Raw genomic sequence first — 25,844 nt, 5'->3', positions numbered from 1 at the left:
TTACAAATTATTCAAGATGATCAGGTACACTGAGTTTTAAGCATTACTAAATTAAGATTAAATACATATTATCTAAGAATTTTAAGCATTACTAAATTATCTAAAAATATGTCTAAGAGAATAGAAATAGGAGTTCATCTGAATCTCATATGAATTCCCAGATTACTCTCTTGTCACTATAGAACTATTCCCTGGATCACTGAACCATTATTTCCCTTGCCTGTAATATAGGCAAGATGTTTATTTCCTGATATATATATATATATATATATATATATATATATATATATCACATGATACGTTGGCTTTGTCTAACTTTGGATGACTCTCCAAATATCAGTCATATTTTTTTTCAAATCAAATCTTTATAATTTACTTCATGATTTTGCTGAACTGTCAGTTTAAGGATAAAAAGTGATTTCTTCAAAGTAATGGTAGTTTCTTCCTATTTATTTCCTTTTAGTTCTTTCTAAAAACTTACCTCCAACACCTACTGAAAAATCAGACAATAGTTTGATGATCTGAAGTCATATTTAGACCTTAACTCTGAGAGTTCATTCACTGCTAACAGTAAGTATCTATTTTATAAAGTCAAGAAACTAATGAGTTTATGCAAAGCATCTGGTATCCAAAAGCTATACTTAGCACATTTGTCTGTATAACACTTCCCTTTAGATTCACTAAGTTTTAAAATATTATTTTTTTAGTTCATTATTTTATTTATTTATAAACCTAAATTTTGTTAATCCAGGTAGTTTATTGTTTGGAATATTTTTATGAGAAAAATTAAACATTATTAAAAGATCAGAAAAATTTCAACAGTGAAAACTATGTATGTTGTTTCTCTGGGGCAGTACGTCCCAGTGGCCTTAGGCAGCAAACCTCATAGTGAAGACAGAAGACACGGGTCATATATTTTATTATTTCCAGGGCCATGAATCCCTAGACTTTGAGAATAGCGTGTTTACTTCCCAGAAAGGCTTCCCTGGTTATAAGATCTGTGGGGTACCGATATTTTATGTATCATGATTGTTTCTGTGATTGTTGGCAGCTAGGAATTGATGAGGGGGGATTCTGGAGAGTGTTTCGTAGCACATCTTGAAGTTTTTATTTGTTACAAAAAGTGAAAATGTAAATCTGTGCTGAGAAAATATATTTTCTACATTTTCTTTGATTGCATGTTAGCTTCTTACACAAAAATATATGTAAGTTCCCAGCCGTGCTATTCTTTGATTAAGAAATTAGATATGTGGGTATGGGGAGAGACTTCTGATACTTCTACTGTTTTCCATTTCCCTAGGCTGAAGAAAGTAATTAAAATAACTTTGCTCTATGGGTTCGTTTTAGTATATAAGGCCTACAGATAATGAGAAAGACTCATTTTTGGTAGCGAATAGAAGAAATTCAACTTTGAATCCAGAGTGAATCAGTAAGGACAGCTAAGGTGTCTGGAGAGAGAAAAGGAGCAGGAAATGCCAGGCACTGACTAGGGAAAAGGGCAGTTAAAAAAAAAAATCTGGAGCCCTTGGTAGCAGTTTTACACACTGTGAAAATGTGGTAGCCCTTAATTTGTTGTCTAGGGAAAAATAACACAATCTCCTTAAATGTGCGCTAAGATCCATATATTTCAGGAATAGCATGGAAAGGGAACTTGTGAGATAAACTTCGTGATTCTAGTTTTACAGTACATGAGCTACAGTTAGAGACTGCATGCCTTTATTTCTCTGTCTCCACTTCATCTTTTCTTCTCTTATTTTCTTTCAGTGCTCTCTTTAGTATTCTGCTTTCCTTGTTCTCAATTTTGTCTTTATTTTGATGGATATAATCACATCCACAGTCATGTAGAAAATCTCTACAAAACATTGTGTGCTTAAAATTGTTGGTGGCTTTGATTTTACGCTGAAAGTATCTACTCTAAAACAAATAGTTTTTGAGCAAAAAAAAATGTTATTCATCAGCTTTGTCATGTAAAGAGTAACTAAGGATCAGATCAGGTAAACAGAACTACATTTCCTAACTGGCAGGCTCAAGATGCGTTAAACACATAAAGGTGAGAATTTTAACTCGGGCTAAGAAATGAATGCAAGTTTAAAAATTATATCTTGAAAATATTGTGCTGCTTCAGGTAATTCAATATAATTCAAATGGAAATGCTTCCAAGAAAAGTAAATATAGCTTCTTTTATCAAGTGCCAACTTTTTGTTTCCTCAGAAGGCAGTTTTTGGTTTTAGTGTTAAAAATGGTTGACATAGAAAAAAAAAATCCTTTCTCTTTAAATTAGATTCATTCACCTCCAGCTAGTTCATTTTTAAGTAAATTACAATAAGATAGATAGTTCCAAGGTTAAATTACTAAATTAAGCACCGACATTGTGATAGACAATATTCTAGACCTGGGATTCCAGGTCTTTACTGCAGCTTCTAGATCACCTAGAATGAAGACAGACAATAACTGCACAAGGGAATATGTAAATAAGAGAATTTCAGGTTAGCACGTAGTGTGAACACTTTACAATGGAGTGAGGCAGAGAAAATGCAGTCAAACCTCATGAGTTTGATAGGGGAAAGACGTGGAAAAATCCTTCATTTTTCTGAATAGTGGATAGGACTGTGATCATCTAACTAGATTGAAGGGAAAGAATACACACTTTTAAGGAGAATGATATAATTAGGAAATAAATTGGCTCAGGAAATTATCAGTATTGGGCCTGCCTTGAGAGAAGGTTTGGCATCTTTATGCACAAGGATTTTAAAGCAAAGGGATCCAGTTGTTTCTCCTGCCAGTATGTTAGCAGGAAAGCTCAGACAGGTAATTGTGTGTTTTGTTGATAAGCCAGATTTATACTCTGAAACTTTAGATATTTTTTCCTTATGTACATTGATACTGTGGATGTGGAGGTATATAAAGAAATAATATGAACAAATACAAAAAAATTTAGTGGAAAAGTGTATTGGATTTTGGTAGATGACAGTTTGAAAAAAATATCACCATACTTGGTAAAAAAATGCTCTATTTCATTTCATAAGTTTTTTTTTTTTTTTTTAAAAACATCATTTTGTTTCTTTAATCTTTGGGGAAAGTAAACCAGGTAATGAAATATACGAAAGTAAATAACTGAATAAGTTGTAAAACTTTATCAAGTGATGCAAACAAGAAACCCATTAAACTCCAGTCTCCACATCTCAGCAAACAAGAAAATCCCATAATCCATGTCACAAATGTCATGATTTGAATTTAGAGCTTGTAAGTGATACATTTGAGTTGTCTTAGTGATATCAGCAGTTTTATCATCTTTCTTCTCTCTTAATATAAAATGAAAAAAGAAACACTGATATAATATAAAACTTACACTGTCATTCAAGTAAGATAAACATTGCCTTTCAAGAAATTGTATATTTGTGTGACATATATGGTAAGATTATCCAATTCTATACACACATTTAGAATTTTACACAAAGTGTAACTTTGATAATAACTCTAAAGGGAGAAGTCACCAGACATAGTTGAAATAACAATAAATATAGACTCCGCATATATTTATTTTCTATTTTCCTTCTGACCTTATAAGGAAACAATGAGTCCAGATATGATCTAGGAGTTCTCAAGTGGTACATGTCATCCTTACTTGGAAAACAATAGTTACTTTTATTAGGACACAGATTCTTGTCTTCTCCACTCGTGAGCACTTGGCTGTATTTGAAACATAATAGGATCCAAACGTATTGTCATAAAAATATTAATGGCAGTCATACTCCTTTTTAGACCTCTTACAAGTGTATTTCCAGGTCAATTAATTTTGTCTTTCATACATAGTCATTTAAACACTCTAAAAACTGTATACCATATTCTTGCAGCCAAATCCATTAATTTTTGTAGTCAATAATTTTCAGTAGGCATGTCATTCAATAAAAACACAAAATAAGTTTATAAAAATATTCATTTATTCTGTGTGTCATTGCCTATGAAATCTGATGCTCATTTAATTCTAACATTAAAATCATAATTTTGTCTTATATTAATGTAACAGTGAACTGAAAATGGTATTTTATATAATGTATGTGAATTAAAATATAATGTCATTTTTGTTTCTTTACAATTGAACAACTTTTTATCATGCAGCAACTGAGGTGGACACCAGACACTACTGACCAATAATTCTAGATTGTACCGATTTGCAATTCCACTCAGTACAGTCTACAGTTGTATCATTATTAGGTAGGTCCTTGGCCAGACTTTTATAGATTTTATAGATTTCAATACACTTCTATAACAATAATACAGTGGTGTTTCTTCCTCTCCAATTTTGTACTGTGTTCTTTGGAAAAAATAAATTCCCGTTTTAATCTATGTTGCCCATGCCATTATAAAGGAAAGATTAGGTCTTCTCGATGTGTTAGACCTTTATGCTCAGTGTAATGTTGTGGAGTAATGTTTCTTTAATTTTACAATTAATTATTTTACTTATAACCCAAAATCAATGAGACAATGGTAGAGTCAAACGTTATACTAGACTTTTTGAGTCAATACAGGGTGATGGTAAACTGGTATAACTTTTGGTCCTTGAATTATAAAGCTGGAAATTTTAGTTATACCGATCTGCAAAACTTCTGAGATTTTTTTGTGATACACAACAAATACGCTTGCTGCACAGAATATTTTACATCTTGGTAGAAGATTAGCTTCTTTGATCCAAAACAAAAGAATAGGTTTTTAGTCTCAACAAACACAAAAGCCTGAATATCAAGAACTGTGTACTTGTTCCCCAAGCTCCAGTCACTTTAGGGTGATGGATTGAGTGCCTGGTAGCACTTGGCAATGCAGTGCGAATTGTGTCATAATGGAGAAACTTTGGTCTTATGGAATTTGAATATTTTATTATGCAGGTAAATCTCTCAGCTCTTTCTTCCAAAGGGTACATGTTTTTCATTTTCTAAACTTAGAGAAATGTCCTTTTTGTTCCTGAAAGAGATATTATCTTTCAAGGCAGTTTTCTCCATAGTCATTCTTGAAAAGTTTTCCCAGAAGAAAAAAAAAAGTAGTAAATGTCTTATGTGCAAAACAGATTTGTGGAAGTGTTATGGAGATTTTTCTCCCAAATCTATCCACTTTTTTTTTTCATATTGTTCTGATTTGTGGAGAATTCTCCAACATTATGTCACACTGTTGGGGCACTCTAATTTTTGTGAGCATAGATTGAACAAAATCCATTAAATTTGATCATTTCATGCAAATCGAATGATTTTGTGAATTACTCTCCCTACAATGAACTCAGTAAGCCCTATAGAAACTTCACTAATTAAAAACAGTAATCTTTAGAGAGATCTTTGCACTTATCTACTAATGGTGTTTCTTGAAACAATTGGATTTTTCGTATCATTATCTTTTAGATGTAAGTCATATTTTAGGGAAGGATACATGACAATGTCTGGTTCCTATAGGGAGGTATATACACAAAGTAATGTACACAGCCCCTGAAACTACTGTATAGAGAGTTCTTGCATGTTTGCAGAGGTGTCTACATCACTATGAGTTGTTTAAAGACAATATGATAGATTGGATGATTTATAAGCAGGAACAACAAGAAATATTTCACAGTTTCTAGAGTTAGGGTACTCCATAAGCAAGACTTTCACAGATTCCATGTTTGATGAGGGTTAGTTCCTGGTTGAAAGATGAGTTTGTTCTGGAAGTGTCTTCACATTTTAGAGCAAGGAGCTTCTTGAGTTCTCTTTTTTAATATCAGTAATCCATTCATGAGGGTTCTACCATCATATCCTAAGCAACTCCTGAAGTTATATTTCATATCACATTATGGATTAACTTTAAATATACAGATTTTGAGAGAAAATTACATTCAATCTTGAGGTCATTTTATCTTGGACTCAGGGGCCACTGAGTAAGGTTACATCTAGCTATGAGACATGATTTGACCACAGAAACAATCTCAAATACATAACCAGAAGTTGGTAGGAGACTCTCATATTAGAATAATAGCATAGGTTCAGGATGTATTTTCCTTTTAATCAGGAGCAAAGGAACACATCATCATCCACAATTAAGAGGCCTTGTCACTACCTACAGACACACTATCTAACTCTCAAATGGCAGCTAACAGACAAAGAAGTAGCCCATAAGTCAGTTCTTGGGGAAATCTTCAAATCAGGTGCCGGCTAAGAATCTCTGGAAAAAAAAAAAAAAAAAAACTCTGCAAAGAGCATTTGGCTTTAGATAAACTCAGTTCATTAACTACTCATCCATATGGGCTGCACCTCAAGGAGAGTGACTGAGGAGAAAGCACCTGTGGATTCACACAGAGGGCATGACTTAGCATGAGCTGTCACATGCACCCAGCAGACAGACCTCTGACTGGACTCTGGACCAGAAATAGCAGACACTTTCGTCTCTGCACTCCAGGTTTATGTCTCTTCCCTGTCTGGGCAAGTTTGTGGCACTTGGCCCCAACTATTCCTTCAATACATTTTCCTTGTTTGCTCGTTTGTACCTGTGTAACGCATGTAACTTTTCTTTACGTAACATGTAAGAACCTTGTTCCTTGGCACTCAGCAGCACCCTGACTCCTGCACAATAATAACAGTTGTAGCAGTTTTATTATTACTAATCCAGAATACTAGCAAATATTTTCTATTTATAATTTATAAGAATCCAAGGAAGTATTTTTATTCAATTGAATTCAGGTAAAAACATTGATTTTAAAGATTGAGCCATTAATCTACGTACAAATATGTTAAGCAGAAGGCTAATATGTTAATACCATTTTTCAGGTAGTGCAATAGTTTTACCATATAGTGTTAGGAAATAAAATAAATACAAATAAAAATAAGAAATGAAATAAGTGTGTGGTAAGAATTAATATCTCAGTACTATTCAAAACTAAATTTTAGAATCAGAAGCCAAACTGTCTTTAAATTTCAAATTGATTATTTAGAACAAATATTCTGTAATGTTTTACAATTATACAGAAAACAAAATTCTGTAGCATAGGTGATTAAAAGTTTTAAATTTTAGGCATAACAATTAGCAAGACTATTCTTTCTGATATTGAACTACTCCAGAAGAATCTCATTACAAGCAATTTTGTACAATGAGTGAGGTATGTTTGTGTTGTACCTGACCACAAATTTTTAAAATGCCCAGTTGATTTGGAGACCTCCTACCTAAGCTAATATAGATTTGAAGAGTTTCCATCTAATCTTCCATCATCTGTCACTTTAAAACCTTTTAAATTAAAGAGTGGCATTCACTGTGATGCCACAGGGTACTCAGAAATCTCACATTTTCTAAAAAATATGCCAGATTAATCTGCAGGATAATTTTCAGTTTATTTCTGATTATAGATATCTTTTTGTTTCCAAAAATGTCAGGGCTTGTATAGCTTCAGCAATAGTAGAAAATGAGAATATATCTCTTACAGATGGAAAAACTCCTTTAGGGATCTTTTATTGGTAGATGGATCCAACGCCCTCCAGGGAGAGACACAAATCCCTTAAAGATCCCCATGTGTACAATTCTGCATTTGATGCTTGAATTTAGCTGACAGATGTGTAAAAATCACAAATAATTGAATGACTCCCTACTGACTTCACAGCTGTACTGTAGAAGCTGAGGCGTGTGAATTACTGCAGGGACGGCCCAGAGGGAGCTGCATGACTTCAGCCACATCCCCAGAAAGCCTCTCATTTGTAAATAGGAGCTTGGATTTATGCATACCAAGCAACTTTTTCATGAAACATCCTTTTTATAGGTATAATATTTAGTCCAGGAACTGATCATAAAGTCCTTAGTGTTTGTGCTATGACAATTATAGAACTAAACTCACAGAACCAAATTAGCATAAATATGATTTTCTCATTGCTTTCAGATTTTATTTTCTTTATTGTTCATGTGTCTTACAGAATAAAATAGCTTCAGTATTTTTTTTAATAAAACCAGGAACTCCACTATATCTGGTTTAAATTCCTTTTTATTCAAACTTGAAAATTACCAAAATAACTCAAATTAATTTAAAATATTGCTTTATAATTTATGACCATTAATCATGATACATCAGATTGAATATAAGAAATGCCTAGCAGATAACTGAAGTACACTTCTAGGGTGTGGAGGGAATGACATGAGGGGGCTTACACTGTGACCAAGACTTGCCCCCAGTGTGTGTGGTACCAAACAATAGACTTCTTGCCTGAATGGGCTAAAAGAAGGGGAGGTTTCTCAAGAGCTCCCTTCTTTACTGTGGACTCTGTAGTGAGCTGGTACTGCATCTGTGTCTTTTTTTTCCCCCCACCAGGAATTAAACTCAGGACCTTTCACTTGCCAGGTAGGCTCTTGTGGAGCTGTGCTGTATCCCCCATGTGGGCTGTATTTTTGATTACTCTTGTTCTTTGGCTTCCATCTTGGCTGAGCAGTTACTAGATCCACTTGCTCTCCAGCAAGCAGCCAGCTATTGTGGATTCCCCCACCTTTGATCCTGTAAGCCTGTAATAAATCTTCTTATGGTTTTTATTACTATACTCTCTATTGACTGTGTTACTCTAGAGAATGCTAACAAAAACAGATTAGGGTATCAGGAATAGTTCAAAAGAATCCGACTTTTAAACATACATTTATCTAATAGGCTTAGTGGTCAGTGGAGTTGGCTTTCTAATTTGATGAGAACTAAAATTGGTGTCTTCTCTTCTTTAGATGATGTAGTGACTGCTAATACTCTGTGATGTGAACTGTTTAAAGTAATAGGCAATCTAGATTCATTTAACTTTCCTCATTTGTTACTTTCGAGATGCAAAGAATTTAATGACTCTGAATGCAGTATTTTTGAATATTTTTTGGAAGAATGAGAAATATATTGATGTTTGGTGTTGCTCTTAGCATTTCTGGATGAATTACTACAGAAAATTTTGAGCTCCTATTAACAATATAAATTTTTCTGAGAGTGGCTTGAAGGAGCATCTTCTCTCCTCTAGTCAGCAGGCTAATTTTGCTGAAAACCAAAAACAATCCTTCCTAATGTGATCAGCTAAATCATAGCACAAGTTTAATGCTTTGGTTTAAATGGTACCTGTATTTAATCTGAGGGCACAGATGAAAAAAAAATGCGATCTGCTAAATAAAGATGGAGATGTTTGAGAATAACCTGAAGAGGCTGGTGAAGAGACTGGGGACATTGGACTCCTAAATTTTGATCATATTATTTTACAAGAGGTAGAAATTTCTCCACTATGTGGCAGAGGCATCCTCATTCCCAGACCCTACGATATAGGCCTGTCAACCTCTGCCTGAAGAAACTAATCCTGCATTGCTTATTGAAAGTATAATGACCTTTCCTGGTTCAGTCACCAAGCAAGACAGTGCTGGCCTTCCTTAGGACCACCCTCCCAACTCTAGACCTATGGCACCTAAAAGGGAAATACCCAGAGTGACCCACAAGGAAAAATGTTACACTCCCAGTGAACTTACATTTTCTAATTTATACAAGCAGAGGTTAAAAAAAAACAGATATAAGTAAGGATTTTAAGAGTATGGAATAATGGTGGTAGAAATATAAACCAGGGTCTTTGACATGGGCACATTAAATAGAGATTATGGATATAAGATCATAGCTCATATAATAATATAGGTGAATTTAGGTTATTTGCTTTGTTGCCTAAAATGGGGATCAAAAGATGGTCTCTTTTGAATGAGCTGAAGATATCTGATATTATTTGGTTTAAGGTTGATTCTATCTCTTGGTAAAGCATTCAATTTTCAATAAAAAATGTGAAATACTATATTTATAAAGTGTATACACATATTTCCCCATATTTATAAAGTGAAACTTTTCATGATTTTATGCTATTTTTATTTTTGGGGTGCTAAGGTTTCCAAATAGTTGTCTCTTTTGATTTCCTTAAATTCTTTATCAATTTAGAGCCCCAAAGACAAAGTAACAAATGATATGTTAAACATATGTGCTCTCTAAAATGAAGGACGCTTACATACTTGAAGAAGCTTAGTGTAATAGCTAACATAGGGCTCTTCCTAGTCAATCACCCAATTTTAAGACCATGAAGAAATGACTTAAGGAATTCTTGAATTTGAATATCTGATACACATTTTGTGACCTGAACAACTACTTCTAATATAACAATATGCAATATATTAAAAGTATTAATTTCCTACTATTTTTGAAATACTATATCATTTCTATCTTTGTTCTGCTTTTTTAATAAAAAACTAAAAAAAATATAGATTGATACATCCACCCTCTGGTGCCTAGAAGTAACAAAGTTCAACACTCTAGGTGCATATGGTTCTGATTCAGGTGTCTGAAAATTGTCCCAGAATGAGATTAGGGTTATAGAAGCAAAATTAGCCTCTAGGGAATTCAGCTGTTTGAAATTCCATGCAAATAAATTACGTGTGGAATTAAATAGTTGAACAAACATGAGTTTTTGTTATCAAGCAGTAACAAAATTCAAAATAATTCTGTAGTCTGAGAAAGAAAATATTGATGTTTTGGAAATGAAAAGATACAGAAAATATAAATTAATGAATAAAATAATTAGATTGAAACTTGAATTTGGTTCACTAAACAATAGATATCAATATGACATCCAGAATATAACAATGAAAATATGATAAACTAAATACAATTCAAGACCCTGAAATAGAGAATGAGAAGGTATGTGTTCTGTCTAACAATGAGACATCTCTCCTGTAGGACACTGGTTTGTTTGTCATCAGCGTAGAAAAATTTCCTTGTATGCTTCCTTTTCCAAACTTTCTATTCTTTCTTTTGTATGTTCATAAAGCTGAGAAGGTGCAATATATATATATTTATCAAAGTCTAAACTCACTGATTACTTGAAAAATCATAGTAGTAATGGAAAGAAATATCCTTAAAATGAGCAAAACCGAGTACAATAAATTTACAGGAAAATCTTTCCCCTAAAACAAGAAATAAGTCAGAGATGCCTACTGTAACTGAATTAGCCTGAAAGATCAAAACGAATAATGATACTAGAATAATAAAACAGTATAGTATAGGGAGATAATAAAGCTATAAATATTCATAAAGACAATGTGACTGTTTCTTGTTGTCTTTGCCCTTGACAAAGTAATTGTTGAGCAGAACAAGCTGGCACCCTTTAGGTTGGTTCTATATTTTCTCTTGGCCCAGGAAGCTGAAGTACATCTGTTAAATGGCCAGTGGAGGTATAAAGTGAAGAAGCTTGTTGATATTTTATGTCAGCCAGATAATCCTGCAAATGAATCACCTGGTAAACTTGTGTCTGTCTCCTGCACAAATGTTTACAGCATAATGGCAGGGAATTCAATTCTGCTTTCTGCATTGCAAGCCAAAAAAAAAAAAAAAAAAAAAAATCGAAGCAAAACAAAACCTTATAGCTAACTCTAACAAGGAAAGAAATATTAAACAAATAATAAGAATACAGTAGAAAAAGACAGAAGAAAAAGAAGAAAGAAAAAAATAAAAACTTCAAAGTAAGATGTTAATTATGCAAAATTAAAATGTTCTGTTTCTTAATAGACAAAATGAAAATTAAAATACATGCCATAGTTTGTACAACGTATTTGCAGGACTCACATTAACAAACATCAAAATCTAAAATATACATGCTTAAATCTACAGCATATAAATATCACAAATTAAAACACGGCAAGTGATATAATGAAGCAATATGTAGAGAAGGAAACAGAAATTTCAGCAAATGTTTCAAATTTTAGTCAATTTTATAATATTAAGTCAATTACTTAAGAAATTTGTGCTGATCGAACTCACAGCTCTTGAGGAAATGAAAAGTTTGATAAAATCAAATAGAGTATGAAGAATGATATGAAATCTTAAAAAGTATTAAATTGTGAAAAAAAATTAAATAAGCCCTAGGGGGAAATGTGGACAATGTTTGGGAAACTAAAATACTAGCATAATTATCGGTCCAACATTTTTATTACTAAGTATATGTTCTATAAAAATCATAACATTAGCACAGAAGGAGACTTGTGTGATTTATTTATTTTAGCATTAGTTCTACTTACAAATATTAGCAAAGAACAATTACCTGGGAAAAACAAGATATGTTTCAATTGCATAGTAGATTTTTGTGGAATTCCAATATATTTGTAGATGTATCAATACATAAATTGCCAAACATAATATTTACAAACAAAACATAATTATAGAGAGAACAGATTATTCATATACAAAACGTTGTAATAAAAGATAATGTACCATGCATTCACAAAAGGTAGTGTTGCCAGTACCGTGCTGATTTTATCACTGTGGCTTTATAGTCTAATTTCAAGGCAGGAAATTCAGATGCTCCCTGTTTTGCCTTTGTTGCCTAGCATTGCCTTTGCCATTCTAGGTTTCCTCTAAGTCAAAATGAATTTTAGGAGTGTTTTCTCTAGATCTGCAAGTTATATTAATGATATTTTGATTGGGATTGCTTTAAATCTGTATAACGCTTTTGGGAGTGTGACCATTTTTACAGCGTTGGTTTTTCTTAACCAAGAGAAGGAATATGCTTCCATTTTCTTTTCTTTTTAATTTTATTTAAAGAGAAAAAGAAAAAAAAACCAGAAAAAGGGTACAAGTAATACAGAATATCAAAAAATAAACAGTAAGAAATCACTAGTTAATAGATTACACAATGTCATCTTAGAAATAGCTGTTCAAGTTATAAAATTAAAGCATAAAATGTGAACATTCAAACAATGAGACTGCAAATAATTGTGTTCAATTATCTAACAAAAACTTAGTAATATGGTCATCTATCTTACACACTTAAAGCCATTTGCAGTTGGATCCTTTAGAGCAATTTCTTTTCCTATCTTTTTGTTTTTTTTTTTACAATAACAGTTAAACATTTTGGGTTTTATTACTCCCACAGTTCTTTTTTTTTTTTTTTTTTCCTTTTTATCGGTACCAGGGATCGAACTCACGACTGCCTGCTTGCAAGGCAGGTGCTTATGCCACTAAGCTAAATTCCCAGCCCCATTCCCACAGTTCTTATTACTTTTTTTTTTTTTTTGGAAGAGAATAAAACCAAATGTGACAAAACAAAACAGAGTCAAATCAAAAGGATGAACATAGTACATGACGTAAAAACAGAATACAATGAGATCAACAATAGTTACCATAATGCCTCTTGCTACCTTAAAAAGAATTGCCTAATTCATCAGTTATAATAAAATTGAACAAAATAGTACAGAACAAAACCAATAAAACAAAAACATTGGAGGCATACAGGACTTCAAAAGAAGATAAAATCAAACCAGAATGGGCATCAGAGTGAATCTTATTGTCTTCAAAGTAGTTGCCTATGCTCTGAAAATTGATACTATCAAGCAAAACAGAATAGAGCAAAATCAGTCAAAACAAGATGGTGAGAGCAATACAGGGCTTCAAATCAAGTAAATAGGAAATCAAAATCATTACTATAATAAATCCTGCCATACTTTTAATTATTTTCCCTTAAATAAATAAGTAAATAAAAGGAGATTGAGATAAAAGAGGACATAACAATACTACAACACAGGTCAGAACAGAACAATTTAAGTCAGAACCATAGTGTTTCACCACAAGATAACCCAACATAAGAGTAGTTACCATAGTGTCTCTTTCCTTGAAATATTTGAGTATAACTTTGGATATTATAGCATCAAATATTTGAAGACATTGTAAAACTATTCAAGAGAATGAAAGTATTACAGAGTATTTAGAACCAACTAACAGAAAAGAACAATAGTTTCTATATTATCTCCTTGTCTATAAAAGTTTTGTTTATATTATCATATAATAAAATCCAATAAGATACAACATGGTAAGACCAATGGAGATAGAAGAGCATAAGCTTGATGGGACTTCAAAACAATGGGATATTATTACAGCACTAGCTATTATGATGTCTTGTTTTCTTCAGAATAGCTGCTCATATTATCACAGAAAATAATACCAAACAGCCCAGAATAAAGTCGTTCCAATTAATGAATGAAAACTTTATAAGGCTTTAAAGCCATGTATGGTGAATCATGATAACCACGTACTTTTATCTATTTGTATCATTTCTTACAATAGGGAAACTATTCGGTATTCATACATGTGAGTTTGATTTATTTCACTTATGAGTATGGTTTCAAGCTGCACACATTTATTTATAAATATCTCAATGTTATCATTCTTTATAGTTGAGAAGTACTCCATTGTATAAAAATACCACAATTTACTTAATCCATTCCTCAGTTGATGGGCACTTAGGTTGTTTCCAAGATCTGGCTATTACAAATTGTGCTCTTATAAACATGGGTGCACATATATCACTGTGGTATGATACTTTCAGTTCTAGAAATATGCCTGGAAGAGGAATAGCTGGAACAAATGGGACTTCCAATTCCAGCTTTTTGGGAAATCCCCAGACTGACCTCCACAATGGTTGCACCAGTCTACACTCCCACCAACAGTGCAGGGGAGTTCCTTTTTCCCTACAGCCTCTCCAGCATTTGAGGTTGGTGGTTTTCTTGATCCTGGCCATTCTTTCAGGAATGAGATGGAATCTCAGTATTGTTTTAATTTGCATTTCTCTAATGAGTAATGAAGATGAACACTTTTTTCATGTATTTATTTGCCATTTGTATTTCTTCATCTGAGAAGTGTGTATTCATCTCAGACACCCGTTTTTGGATTGGATCTTTGAATTTTGGGCGTCTGATTTTTTTCAATTCTTTATACGTTTTTTGGCAGAACTGAGGTACAGTTCACTAAGATTTTTTCCCAGTTTGTGGGTTTTCTTTTCACTATGTTGGAGATTTCTTTTGACATGCAGAAACTATTTAATAAGACATGATCCCAGTTATTGATTCTAGGAAGTATTTCCCATGTGGTTTGAGTCCTGTTCATGAATTCTCTACCTACCCCTATGTCTTCAAGGTTTTTAACCAATTTGTCTTCCAATAGATTTAGTGTTTCTCTTTTAATATTCAGATCTTTGATCCATTTAGATTTTAATTTAGTACATGGTGATAGGTATGAGTCTAGTTTTAGTTTTCAGCATATGGAGAGCTAGTTTTTCCAACACCATTTATTAAAGAGACTGTCATTCTTTCAGTGAACCTGTTTGGCCCTTTTATCAAAGATAAGGTGGTTGAGTGTGTTTGTAGTTGTGGTTGTATCTTCTAATCTATTCCATTGATCTTTGGCTCTCTTGATTCCAGTACCGTGTTGATTTTACTATGGTTGCTTTGTAGTATAACTTCAAGTCAGGGATTGTGATGCCTCCTGGCTTGCTTTCACTGCTTAGAACTGTTTTTGCTATTCTAGGTCTCTTCTTCCTCCAGATGAATTTTAGGAGTGATTTCTTGTCATCTATGAGGTATGTTGATGCTATTTTTATTGGAATTGCATTGAATCTCTATAACACTTTTGGGAGAATGGCCATTTTCACAGTATTAATTCTTACTATCAATGAGCAAGTGATGTCTTTCCACATTCTGAGATTCTCTTCAATTTCTTTTTTCAGTGTATTACAATTTTCCCTGTATAGGTCTTTCACTTCTTTCATGAGAGTAATTCCTAAATATTTCATTTTTTGGTTGCTAGTGTGAAGGTTATGTTTTCTCTTATTTCTCTGTCAGTGAATTTGTTTTTAGTGTATAGGAAAGCTATTGATTTTTGAGTATTGATTTTGTACCCATGGACACTGCTGAATTTATTTATTATAACTAAGAGTCTTTTAATGGAGTTTTTGGGGTCTTCTTTTTAGAGTATCATGTCATCTACAAATAATGATAATTTAACTTCTTTTTTGCCTATCTTTACTTCTTTTATCTCTCTCTCTTGTCTTATTGCTCTTGCTAGTATATTCAGTACTATATTAAATAGGAGAGGTGATAAGGGACACCCTTGCCTTGTGCCTGGTTTTAAGGTAAAGGTCTTCAATTTTTGGCCATTTAGTATGATACTGGCTGTTGGTTTGTCATATATGGCCTTTATTATATTGAGGTAAAGACCATGTATTCCAATTTTCTGTAAACTTATTATAAATGAATTTTGAACCTTATCAAAAGCTTTTTCTGCATCTATAGAAATGATCATGTGATTCTTACTTTTGGTTTTATTGATACAATCGGTTAGATTTATTGATTTACATATGTTGAGTCATCCCTACATGCCTGGGATGAGTCCCACGTGGTCATGGTGTATAATCTTCTTGATGATTTGCTGCATCCTATTTGCTAATATTTTATTGAGGATTTTTGCATCTGTGTTCATTAGGAAGATTGGTCTGTAGTTCTCATTTTTAGTTGGGTCTTTCTCAGGTTTTAGTGCTAGAGTAATATTTGCTTCCAGGAATGACTTAGGAAGGATTGCTTCCCTTTCAATTTCATTGAAGAGTTTGAGGAGTGTCAGATTTAACCCTTTGTACTTCTTATAGAATTCTGCAATCAATCCATCTGGCACTGGGCTCTTCTTTGTAGGTAAGGACTTAATTACGTTTTCAATTTCATTAATAGAGGTTGGGTTATTCAGCAGTTTTACATCTTGTTGACCTTGCTTTGGTACTTCATATGTTTCTAGGAATCTGTCTATTTTTCTGTGTTATCAAGCTTATGAGGGTAAAGTTTTTCAAAATAGGTGTTGATGATCTTCCGTATTTCTACAGAGTCTGTAGTGATTTTGCATTTTTTATTCCTTATTGCATGGATTTGAGCTTTTTGTCCCCTTTTTGAAATAAGGTTGGCTATGGTCTTATCAATTTTATTTATTCTTTCAAAGAATCAACTCTTTGATTCATTGATTCTTTGTATTGTTCTCTTAGTCTCTACTGCATTGATTATTGCTCTGATTTTTATAATTTCCTCTCTTCTTTTGGCTTTGGGCTTCACTTGCTCTTCTTTTTCTAGATATTTGAGGTGTAACATCAGTTTGTTCATTTGTATTCGTTCTGTTTTCCTGATATGGGCACTCAGTGCAATAAATTTTCCTCTGAGGACAGCTTTCATTGCATCGCACAGATTCCTGTAAGTGGTATTTGTATTTTCATTTGCTTGTAGGTTTGTTTAATTTCTTCTTTAACTTCCCCTGTGACTCACTGATTACTCAAGTATGTTTTATTCAGTTTCCATGAGTCTTTGGGATTTTTGCAGTATCTTTTATTACTAATTTCTAATTTAATGGCGCTACGATCTGATAACATGCAAGGGATAATTTCAACTCTTTTCCATTTATTTATATATGTTCTGTGAGCCAATATATGATCCATTTTAGAGAATGACCCATGTACTGCTGAGAAGAATGTGTATTCTGATGTTGTTGAATGGAACACTCTGTATATGTCTATAAATTCCATTTGTTCACAGGTGTGATTCAGTTCTGTTATTTATTTGCTGATTTTCTGTTTGGTTGACCTGTCCCTTTGGGTCAATGGTGAGTTTAGGTCACCTGTTATAATTGTGTTACTGCTAATATGTTTTATTATTTCCATTAATACTTGTTTTATATAACTGGGTGCGCTGGAATTTGGTGCATATATATTTAAGATTGTTATCTCTTCCTCTTAAAGTTTTCTCCTAATCAGTATGTAATGAATTTATCTCTTCTGATAATTATTGGTTTGAAGTTCACATCGTCTGCAAACAGAATAGCTACCGCTGCTATTTTGGGGGGTTCCTGTTGGCATGAAATATTGTTTTCTATCCTTTGACTTTCAGTCTCTGAGTATCACTTTGGGTTAGATGGGTTTCTTATAGACAGTATATGGTTGGCTTTTGTTTCTTGATCCATTCTGCCAGTCTGTTTCTTTTAATTGATGCATTGAGACCATTTACATTAACGGTTATAACTATTATATGTTGGTTTATTTTTGACATGTTATCTTGCTGCTGTTGCATCTTTATCTTGCTGTTCTGATTAATTGTCTTCTTTGTTTAGTGGTTTTTTCCTAAGTGTATCTAAACTATCTTTCAGTATTCTTTGCAGGGGTGGCTTGGTGATTATGAAGTTCTTCAGCTGTTCTTATTCATGGAAGTATCTTATTTCTCCATCCATTTTGAAGGACAGTTTTGCAGGGTACATCTAGTCTAGGTTGGATACCATTTCCTTTAGAATCTGAAATACTTCACTCCATGTTCTTCTTGACTTTATTGTTTGTGCTGAGAAGTCTGCTGTGATTCTGATAGGTTTTCCTTTATAGGTGGTCTGTATTTTCTCTCTGACAGCTTTTATTATTATATTTCTTGTTGGATTTCTGGGATGGTGGTTATTATGTGTCTAGGTGTAGTTTTATTTTGGTTATGGCTATTTGGACTTCTTTATGCTTCACTGATCCTGATGTCAGTTTCCAATCTCTTGTTTGGGAAATTTTCAGCTATTACTTCTCTAAATATCCTCTTGACATCCTTTATGTTATGCCCTTCTTTTTCATTTATTCCTATCAATCTTATGTTGTTTTTCTTTGTATCATCTTGTAGTTGTAGAATTGTTATTTCCTGAGTTCTTGTTATTTTTGAAAGATCTTTCCCTTCCTGTTCACAAGCTGAAATTTTGTCTTTGAGGTCTGAAATTCTATCTTCACCCTCATGGAGGCAGTTTTAGAATGGAGTTTCTGATTACTTGTATATCTCTTTGCATCTGCTTTATATAGTCTGTTTTTTCCTTATATTGTTCATCCAGGGATTCTACCTTTTTGTTTCATTCCATCAATTTTTTAACTGTGTCTTCTTTAGATATGTTCAGCATCTCTTTCATTTCTTTTATTATTTCTTCTTTTACCTGGGAGATTATTTCTAGTTTGAATTCCTTTAAAGCTTCCAGGATTTGCTTCTTTATTTCAGTTGCAATTATGTCTGATATTTCAGGTGTATGGCATATATTTTCTTCTATGTACCTAGCTCCTAAGGATTCTTTCAGTGGGCTGGAGGTTTGTGATTGTAATTTGATCTTTCATTTTGTCATTTTCCTATATTTCTGTGTTTCAAGTGTTATTCCAAGGCTTCCCCAGGGCCTGTTGGAAATCATCGTCTATGCTCTCAACTCCTGGAACTCTGGCTGCCCATTTCCCTGGATCGAGAGAAGGTCACTGGGGTTGGAGGCAGGTCAGCTCAAGACCTGCAGAGCTGGTCCAGTGCAACAGGAAGCCACAAAGTTCCCTGTCCAGGGCCGAGCAAGGATCCCAAACTATCTGGGCTTGGGGATAGTGTGGGGACACTCACCCCAGGTTGCTCAGCCTCTGGAATCCCTGGCGCTGGCAGACCCAGAACTCCAGAGTCTGCCAAGCCCAGCAGGAAGTGGCAAGACCTGTGCAAGCCAGTTCAAGACCTGCAGAGCTGGTCTGCTTCCATTTTCTAATATCCTTTTCAATCCCCTTTTTTAGAGTAGTATAACTTTTTTTTTTTTCTTTTTCCTTTTTATCGGTATCGGGGTTCGAACCCACGACTGCCTACTTCCAAGGCAGGTACTTAGGCTGCTGAGCTAAATCCCCAGCCCCCAGAGTAGTATAACTTCTAGCATATGTGTCTTTTCACATTCTTTGTTAGGGTGATTCCTAGGTTTTTCAGTTTTTTGGATGATGTGCAAGGCAATATTTCCAGAATTTCTGTCTCAGTGAGTTTTTCTTTTGTGTACAAGAATTCTATTGATTTTTGAGTGTTCACTTTGTATCTGGTTTGGTACAGAATATGTTTATTATGTCTATTAGTCTTTTAATGGGGTTTTTAGGGTCTTCTATTTAATGTATCTTGTCATCTTCAAATAATGATAATTTTACTTCTTTCTATCCTATCTTTATTCCTTTTATTTCTCTCACTTGTCCGATTGGCCTGGCTAATATTTTCAGAACAATATCGGATAGAAGTGGTGATAGTGGACATCCTTGTCTTATTGCTGATTTTAGTGTGAAGACTTTCAATTTATGTTTTTAGTTGGCTATTGGCTTGTTATAAATGTGCTTTAAGAGATTGAGGTAGATACAATCTATTCTGAGTTTCTGTAGGGTTATTATCATGAACAAGTGTTGGACTTTATCGAAAGCTTTTTCTGTGTCTATTGAGATGATCATGTGTTTTTGTTTTTCACTCTGTTGATGTTGTGTATTTCATTTATTGATTTGTCTATGTTAAATCATCTTTGCATTCTTGTAATAAATCCCACTTGGTCATGATGTATAATCTTCTTGATGATTTGCTTCATTTTATTTGCCAGTATTTTATTGAGAACCTTTGCATCAATCTTCATTAGTGAGATGGGCCTATAATTCTCCTTTTTGGTTGGGTCTTTCTCTGGTTTTGGTATCAGTGTGATACTTGCCTCCAGGAATGAGCTAGGGAGGATTGCATCCCTTTCAAATTCATTGAAGAGTTTAAGGTGTATTGGCATCAAATCTCTAAATTTCTTGTAGAATTCAGCTGTGAATTCATTACGGCCTGGGCTTTTCTCTGTTGGTAAGTTTTTAATCATATTTTCAATTTCGATAGTAATGTGTTATTCAAAATTGTTATATCTTCTTGATTAATCTTTGGTAGTACATATGTTTCCATAAATTTTTCCATTTCTCTGCATTTTCCACATTATGTGAGTAGAGATTTTCAAAGTTGGTTTTCATGATCTCTTGAATTTCCATGGGATCTGTAGGAATTTCCCTCTTTTCAGTCCTTATTGTGTGATAGTTTTTTTTTTTCTTTCTCTTTCTTGATAAGGTTGGCTAGAGGTATAACAAATTTGTTTTTTTTTTTTTTTAATATCAGAACACCAGCTCTTTGATTTGTTAATTTTTGGATTTTTTTTTTTTTTTTTTTTTTTTTTTTTTTTTTTTTTTAGTTTCAATTGCATTAATTTCTGCTCTGCTCTTTACAATTTCCTCTCCCCTGTGAGCTTTGGGTTTGACTTGCTCTTCCTTTTCTAGAAGCTTGAGATATAACATTAGGTTGTTTATCTGTGCTCATTCTATTTTCTTGATGTGACAATTTATTGCTATGTATTTCCCACTTAGGATTGCTTTTCATAGTGTCTCACAGGTTACAATATATTGTATCTGAATTTTCATTGAATTGTAGGTCTTATATTATTTCTTCTTTAATTTCACCTGTAACCCATTTGTTGTTCAGGAGGTTTTTATTTCGTTTTCATGCATCAAGGCAGATTTTGAAATTTTGTTTTAGCATTGATTTCAAATTTCAGTGTGCTGTGGTTAGATATTATGCATGGGATAATTTAAATCCCTTTGCATTTGTTTAAGAATGTTTTATGAGTTAGTATATGGAGAATGTCCTATGTGCAGCTGATAAGTATGTATATATATATATTCTGATTTGGTTGGGTGGGACACTCTGTAAATTGTTCACTAAGTACATTTTCTCACAGGTATGATTCACTTCTGTTACTTCTTTGCTGAATTTTTGGTCTAGTTGATCTATCTCTCTGTGACAGGGAGGTGTTAAGGTCCCCTATTAAAATTGTGTTCTTGTGTGCTTAGTTTTTCATGTGCCTTAGTATTTGTCTTATATTGTTGTGTGCTCCTTTATTTGGTGCATATATATTTATAATTGTTAGTTCTTCCTCTTGAATTTTTCCATCAGCAAGTATGTAATGGCCTTCTTTATCTCTTTTAATCATTTTAGGTTTCAAGTTCACTTTGTCTGCAAATGGGATAGTTACACCTGCCTTTTTATGGGTTCCTATTGCATGGAATACTGTTTTTTAGCCTTTGACTTTTAATCTATAACTTTCCTTTTGAGTCAGATGTGTTTCTTATATGCAGAATTATTATGGGATCCTGTTTCTTGATCCATTCTGTCAATATGTTTCTTTTGGTAGGTGAATTGAGGTCATTTACATTTATGGATGTAACTAATATGTACTGGCTCAGCTTTGCCACATTATGTTCCTATTGTTTGTTTTTTTGCTTTTCCCTGTTATTTAATTTCTTGCCCTACCTCGTGTTTCCTTTCTGTTGTTGTTCTGGCGATTGTGGTCTTTTAAATCTCTATCTAGTATATTTTTTTCTGTGGTTGCTTTGGTTGAAATGAATTTCTTCAGTTGTTCATCATGGAAGTATCTTGGAAGTATCTTGTTTCTCCATTAAACTTGAAAGACAGTTTTTCTGGGTTCATCAGTCTGGGATGAAAGTTGTTTTCTTTTAGGGCTTTAAATACTTCACTCCAAGCTCATTTTAACCTGAATTTTTGTGCTGAAAAATCTGCCATGATTCTAATGGGCTTTCCTTGATAGGTTAGTTGTGTCTTTTCTAACACCTTTTAGTATTCTCTTTTTATGCTGTATGTCTGGGATCTTAATTATTATATGTCTGGGTGGGGATTTGTGTTGTTGTGATTGCTTGGCATTCTATATGCCTCACATATCTGCATATAAGATTTTTTCTCCATGTCTGGGAAATTTTCTGGTATACTTCTGTAAATGGTTTATAGATCTCATTCGCACTGACTCCTGTATCTTCATTGATGCCTGTTACTTTATATTGTTTCTTTTGGCATCATCTTGAAGCTGATGGATTGCCATTTTGTGCTGCTTTGTTGTTTTTGAAAGTTCTACCCTTTCATGATCACTAACTGCAGTCCTGTCCTCAAAGTCTGAAATTCTATCCTCAGCTTCTTTAAACAATTTTGCCAGTTTCAATAACTTTTTTTCTTGGTTATCTCTTTGAATTTGTTTCACAGATTCTGCTTCTTTCTGTATTGTTCACTCAAGGTTTCAATCAATTTCCCATGCTCTTGTATTTTTTTATTTACATATGCTGATCAACTTGTTTACTAAGGTTGTTATTTCTGTTTTTATGTGAGAAATTATTTCTAGTTTGATTTCCTCTACAGCCTCATAATATAGATGAACAAATCTCATAAAGATTTTTTTTCTTTATTTCATTTGCTATCTTTTCAGATATTCCTCGTGTATGACTTTTAAAGCCCTCTATTTCACTGTTCCCTGTTCTTGCTTCTGATGGACTCGATGTTTGAGATTGCATTTTGCTTTTACTTTTTGGCATTTTCACTTTTTGGGCTAATATTTGCTTTTTCAATCCCAATAGTCACAACTGCCGGTAGTGTGTATCTTAGGGTCCTACTGGGTAGTCGATGTTTGTCTGATTATTGTATACCACAATGAAGAGGAAGGCCAGTCACCTGAATTTCTCCTCTGTTTCCTGTTGGGTGAGTTCTATATTCTTCCTGGGCTGACTAGTCTAGGAATATTGATGTAAATCAACCCATAGTTCCTGCCTTTACTGTCTTGAGGTTATTACAGGTCACCAGAAATCCATGTCTAGAGTGTTTGTCTCCACTGAGATTCTACTGTGTTGCTAGGTGTCTCATAAGCTCTTTTAATTTTCTCCAATTTGGGGAGCCCATATTGGCACCCTCCTCAAACTTCCTGATGTTCTCTGGGTGGAGGAAGGAGTCACTTTCACCCTTACCCAACTTTCCAAGGTCTTACAGGAGAGAGTTTTGCTACTTCTCCTTTTTACCCTATGAGGAACTCTGTTTTAGGGGTAAACTCACCTTACTGACTGGAGCCTGCTGAAATGTTCTGTTTGGGTGAGGGGTTACTGAGTCTTCTATCAACCCAGTGTGGTTAATGCACTGCATTTCAGTGTTCTGGGAGGGAAAGTGGGACTGGAACATCAAAAGCAGTATTTTGTCCAGGAGATGGCCAAGGGCAGTGGGCTGAAAGAGGGCTGGAGTCCAGTCTGGTGCATAGCCCACAGCAAAAGTTCACCTGGGGCAAGGAAAGTCTGAGGGCAGTGGGCAGCTGGCAGCTGTCTGATCTGGTGTGTGGTTTGCAGGAAATGTGTGCCTGGTGCAAGGAAGGTCTGAGGGTGGGAGGTGGTAGTGGTGGCAGTCCAGTGATTTTTTTGATTGCCTAATTCAAGCCTTTGCATACAGAGTCCAGTAGTATCATTTGCATGTGGGTTGTTTTCTTGAGCCACTACTTTTTGTGAATGCACAGTACAGTATCTTTTACTATATGTTGCAAAAAATATTCAGAAATATATTTGTCCTCCAACTTATCTCCCAGAGAAAGAATAGATTACTGGCTTTAGGCTTTTGATCAGTAGCTCTCCTAGATGAGCAAGACTGTACCCTAGCGGAGTGACAATAAAAGGTATTCTTGTTCTGAACTCTAGACTCTGACTCAATAACAGAAAAGTTTATGAATTTGCATTTCTAAGGTATTCCAGGTGAAGATGATCCTAAATACCTGGGCATCAATCTTTGAGAATAACTGGACGCAACCTGAGTTGCATCTGGAGCTTGTTGTAAATGCAGAATCTCAGCTTCCAACTCACATCTGACAAAGCAGAGTCTACAGTTTTCTAATATTTATAACCCTTTTTTATAAATATAACTTTATTTTGTAAAAGTGTTAAATTAATGAAATACTCTTACAATAGCAGAGAGTTTCCATGCATCTTACACTCTGTAATATATTAGAGTAATATGCTGGCCACATCATGTAGACATATTACTATGTTGTTAAATAAGTACACACCTTATTCTAATTTCCTCAGATTGTATGTAAGATTATTACTTTGTGTCAGAGTTCTATACATGAGGATATCACATTATGTTGAATCTTCACGTCTCCATAACATCTTCTCGGTTGTGCCAAATTTTCCTTGGTTCTGATGATCTGACAGCTGAGAGGAGCATTGGCCAGGTACTTTGTAGTACATCCTTTCTACTTGGTGCTTATCGCACCAGCAAATGGGGGAGGGTTATTTATGCCTCTGTGGGAAGAAACCACAGAAATGTAGTCATATTTTCCTCAGATTGTATTAAGGCTATATATTATCAACTTAAATTTTTTGCATCTGATAGTAACCTTGATTACCTGCCGTGATGTTGTCATTATTATTTTTTTTTTACTTTAGAGTTATGTTTTTTTCCTCCCTTGATAGTATAGTGTTACTTCTTACAACACAGTCATTTTGTGCAGCTTACATACAAAAAATAGATAATTGTCAGGTGGCAGGATATCTACCTAGTTTGCTCATAAGGCATTTGTTTTCAGAGTTAGAACTTACCACATATATTTCTAAAATTAGCAAAAAAGATTTAAGAATGATTTTGTTTCCATCTGGAAATCCCATAAATCTTATTAACAGTGGCTTCAAGAATTATGCAAAACTGATTTGTGTAAGTTCACACTTCAGAGTTGTGACTATTATATGTATTTAAGACAACATTTAGATTGAGCAGCTCTTTTTGAAGTGAATCTTAATTAAAACTTAATGATGCCTTCTGAAAATTTACTGGTTTAGCAAAACTTACCATATCAGCTGCAGCCCATATCATAAGGGCTACAACTCACACAGTTCAAAATCATCTGCCAAGACCCACCTGGCTGCAGCTGCAAAACCAGCTGTGGTTTGTTTGCTCATACAGTTCACGTCCAGATTTTCCAACCAATGCATCACTGGTTTTGAATTTTATGGTGCCACTTTCTCTCTGCTCCAATCAGCCAGTTTGTCGCTGTTAGAGAAAATGATGTAAGACTTCATGGAGGATAGTAAGGTCCCTTCTAGTCACAGCATAAGCTGAGAGTCTGGGAAAACATACCCACTATTCTGAAGTAGAAAAGTAGAAGTGTGGTTTGTGTTCCTTGCTTTGGTATGAAAATGGGTCTTCCCACAGCACTTGCTACATGAAGAAAGAACAAAAAACAAAACAAATCAAAACAAACAAACAACAAAAAAAAAACATGAAGAGAGCCTATTAAGCTCATCACTGATACATCAGAAAAGCTTGCCAGGACTTGCTTCTGAGGTTTTGACATAATTGATCTCTGGTATATTAATAAACATATATAATCGTTTAAGATGAAA

The 25,844-nt window shown here is 34.0% G+C and overlaps 1 long non-coding RNA gene across 2 annotated transcripts in view; it reads left to right on the top strand.

Annotated features, from left to right (window-relative positions):
- The first annotated feature begins 462 nt into the window (after positions 1-462).
- The window catches only part of LOC134475681 (uncharacterized), a 61,391-nt gene continuing 36,009 nt past the window's right edge, over positions 463-25,844 (top strand). For both annotated transcript variants that reach the window (XR_010046865.1, XR_010046864.1), the window contains exon 1: positions 463-570. This is a non-coding gene — a long non-coding RNA (uncharacterized LOC134475681). The remainder of the gene's footprint in view (positions 571-25,844) is intronic.

The sequence above is a fragment of the Cavia porcellus genome, unplaced genomic scaffold (genome assembly GCF_034190915.1).
Source record: "Cavia porcellus strain 051 isolate PalLab524CR breed Dunkin Hartley unplaced genomic scaffold, mCavPor4.1 scaffold_4, whole genome shotgun sequence".
Lineage (NCBI taxonomy): Eukaryota > Metazoa > Chordata > Mammalia > Rodentia > Caviidae > Cavia > Cavia porcellus.
The sequence above is the reverse complement of the archived record's forward strand: the minus strand, read 5'-3'. Positions and strand labels throughout refer to the sequence as shown.